General features: G+C 41.6%; 1 pseudogene; it reads right to left on the bottom strand.

Moving 5' to 3' along the window:
* Nucleotides 1–725: 725 nt before the first annotated feature.
* LOC102738022 (protein canopy homolog 2 pseudogene) lies at nt 726–1,526 on the bottom strand (annotated as a pseudogene).
* Between the last annotated feature and the right edge of the window lie 2,024 nt (nt 1,527–3,550).

The following is a 3,550-nucleotide window of genomic DNA, read 5'->3' as shown; positions in this document are numbered from 1 at the left end:
TCTCAAGTATTTTTGAATTGTCACCCCTCTGAACTATCCCTAAACCTGCTAAGGATTGGGAGAGAAAACATTTATTTTAAAGGTATACTTTTTGAATCCAGGGACAAAAAAAAATTTTTTTTCAGGTGTACTTCCTTTTATCAGGCAATGAATATCACATCCATTTCCCTCTTTCACTTATTTGCCAAGAAACTCAGCTAAACAGTACTCAACTCAACTCCCTCTGAGCCTCAACTGTAAATGCAGAGGCGGATGTCTTTCCCATTGGGGTCTAGTGAAGATTAGATGTGATAACTGATGGCAAGAGCAGGTTCATATTCAATTACATAGGAGAAACTCACTGAGGGCCGCTTCCTTAAATACCCCAGAGACCCTTTATAGTCCTGCTATTTCAGAGATAGAACCAACTTTTTATAGGTTCTAATCATGTGATAGTAGCATGTCATACAATGGTAAGTGGCTGAAAATCCTTGCTCTGTTACATCTCTTTGTTTCCTGTCCTATAAAATAAGTATAATATTAGTATTTACTTTATAGGGTTATAAAAATAAATGAATTAACAGACATAAGAGCCTTGGTGAACATTCTCAGCACAGACTCTTTTTTTTTTGGTTTCACAATTTTTCAGTTCATTTCGGTAAAAACATAATATAAAAGGCATTGCCAGCCTCTTCCCCTCCTGGGGATGATCCATCTAGCCTGTCAGTCTGGGCCGCTCCGGTGGTTCATAGCTCATCATGCGATATGTGCAGATCACATAGATCTGTTCGCTTACTACAAAGTTTGTTTTTAACATTGTCAGCCTCTCGCGAAAAGAATTCAGTGAGTTCGTCCTCATATTCCTTCACAATGCTCTTAACACGCAAACTTGAGAGTACCACTGATGTCCGTATCAATCCGGATGCCCTGTAGGTCCAGTTCACTGGATTCTCCACTCCGGCCCACTACACGTATGTAGTTCTTGCGGTGAGTGGAAGGGTCAGTCTGTTCCCCATACTCCTTCATCTGGTCACATACCTCCTCTAGCAGCTCTGTGAGGTGGGCCTCTGAGCGAGCATAAGGCACCTCCACCACTGGCTGGCTGCCATCCGGATTAATTCGGAAAGAGCCCATCTGAATGGTCTTCTTGGGATCCACCTGGGCTATTTCCCACTCTAGTTCAACCACCAGAGCCCTGCAAGCTCCACAGTGTAGATCCTGGTTCCTCCGGGCCCAGGCAGTTCCCAGCAGGGCCCCCAGAAGCAGGGCCAGACAGCCCCAGCCTTTCATCTTTAGCGTAACGGGGTTGCTCCACCTCTGCTCCCAGGGCCGCCGCCGTGGCCCAGGCGCTCCAGGACACCCGGATTCTCACTTTAGCTCCGGCCCCTCGCACCTAGCTGCTGGGGAGCAAGGCTGTCCAGGCTCTTCCAGAGCGCTCCAGCACTTTCCAGGCACGGGTGCCCCAGAGACTGCCTGACCCAGCTCCCTGCACTCTAATCCGGCGCCTGAGCAGGGCTCTGATGCGCTGCGGTGCGAGCCGTGAATATTGACTCATTTAACATTCTTGGTTGTAATCAACCCAGAGCCTTCATAGCTGAACAGCATAAGGATTAAGAGCAAGATCACTCAGATCAAGCTGCTTGAGTTCATTTCTTAGGTCTACTAGTTTTTACTTTCTTTGTGAACTCAAGCAAATTAACGTCCCTGAGTTCAAATTTCCTTATTGCTAAAATGAAAATACTAACAGTACCCATATTATAAAGCTTTGTGAAGTTTAAACTAAATAATTGATCTGACACTTAAAACAGAATCTGGCACATAATTAAACACCCGGTGTTTCTTCTTATAATGAAAAAGTGTATGCCTCAAGGTATTCATGGTCCAGTAGGAGAGAGAGAAAGAGAAATGTAACAAATAATTACAACATAACATGGTAAGTGCTGATAGACATAACTATACTTCGCAATCGGAGTATGAAACTGATTTCTTTATGTGGAACATTAAGTAAATTACCATCTAACTGGAAAAGTTAACACAGTGTATTTACTCTGGGATACTACTACCATCATTTAATTACCTGATTGGAATAACAAATATTGACAAAGAAAAGGAAACCCCACTAGAGAAAATAAGCATTCTCTTAATGAGATGGCTTTGTTTTGATCATAAATGACTTAGATGTATTTCATTTGTTCTAGGTTTTCCAAAAGATTGTTCAACTGTGATAATAACAGTGGATCTGGCTCTTACTTCATAAAGGCAGAAAATGTGCTTAATTAAGATTGCACATCAAAACAGCCCCCTGTAAATGTGCTATTTTCACAGCTTACTTCACACCTCTTCTACCAGCACCTGGTAATTCTTTGTGTATCTTTGTCCTCCAGAAAAAAACCAAAAAAACAAAAAAACACTGTCATCATCTCAGGCTGTGTCTAAATAGGTTGCATACACCCAAGAGTTCTGTGCTATTTCTTCACACTCATCAATCCCATCTGCCTACCCTAGTCTTTTTATTCTTTCCATTTTTTCCTATGGCTATGCTGGAAATATCAAAGAGCAGATATCACTTTGTATGAATATATTATTAGGATATGAAGTCAGGAATGTTTAAACCGAAGCCATCAGAACCAAAGTAAGCCTGATAACTTGTTGGGGTCTTACAGTAGTGGTTCAGGACTGTTATTACATAAAGTAGTAATTACTGCACCTGGTTCTGCATATATTAGTAGATTAGTAGATTAGTAGAACATTCTAGTTAATAGAGTTCCGAACATTTGAAAATATAAAAGACTATGCTTGGGGCGCCTGGGTGGCTCAGTTGGTTAAGCAACTGCCTTCGGCTCAGGTCATGATCCTGGAGTCCCTGGATCGAGTCCCGCATCGGGCTCCCTGCTCAGCAGGGAGTCTGCTTCTCCCTCTCCCGCTCCCCCCTCTTGTGCTCTGTCTCTAAAATAAGTAAATAAAATCTTTAAAAAAAAAAAGACTATGCTTGATTTCTCTATTGTTCTGCTTGTGCCTTAGCTTTTTGGTTGTTTTTTGGTTCAGATTTAGTTTGAAATACGATTTCCTTACCCTTTCTTCCCCTTGGAGAGCAATGTAGAAGCTTATAGTTACTGTTCATGTGAGTAATAAGAGATATAATATCCAACCAAATCACACCAAAACTCCCTTCCTTCTCCAGGCCAATGAAAAACTTCATGTCCCAGAATTATCTTGCCAGGACTGAAAGACTATTGCCACTTCAAATAATGACCTGAATCTCAGAGGGAAAAAAACTTACTTTCTTAAAGAGCTTAATGTTAGTCAATTTTGGCTCATTTATGAAGAGAATAATACACTTGCCCTTAAGCGTAAGTAATATTGAATAATAAAGAAATTACATGGTAGTAATTTTACTGTCATGTTGGTTGAAGTCTTTTTCCATTCTTCTGCCCTTCTTTTCTTCATTAGCTCCGAGAGCAGGATCCATGTGGTATCACAACATCTGCCAGCCACTGCAGCCCTACAACCTTCCAAATGCAAATGCAGTAGAAATCCAGCTTCTCAATGACCTGAGTTGAGTCACGTGGGC

The sequence above is a fragment of the Leptonychotes weddellii genome, chromosome 4 (assembly GCF_054177405.1).
Source record: "Leptonychotes weddellii isolate Sample4059 chromosome 4, ASM5417740v2, whole genome shotgun sequence".
Lineage (NCBI taxonomy): Eukaryota > Metazoa > Chordata > Mammalia > Carnivora > Phocidae > Leptonychotes > Leptonychotes weddellii.
This window is presented reverse-complemented; position numbering and strand designations above follow the sequence as displayed.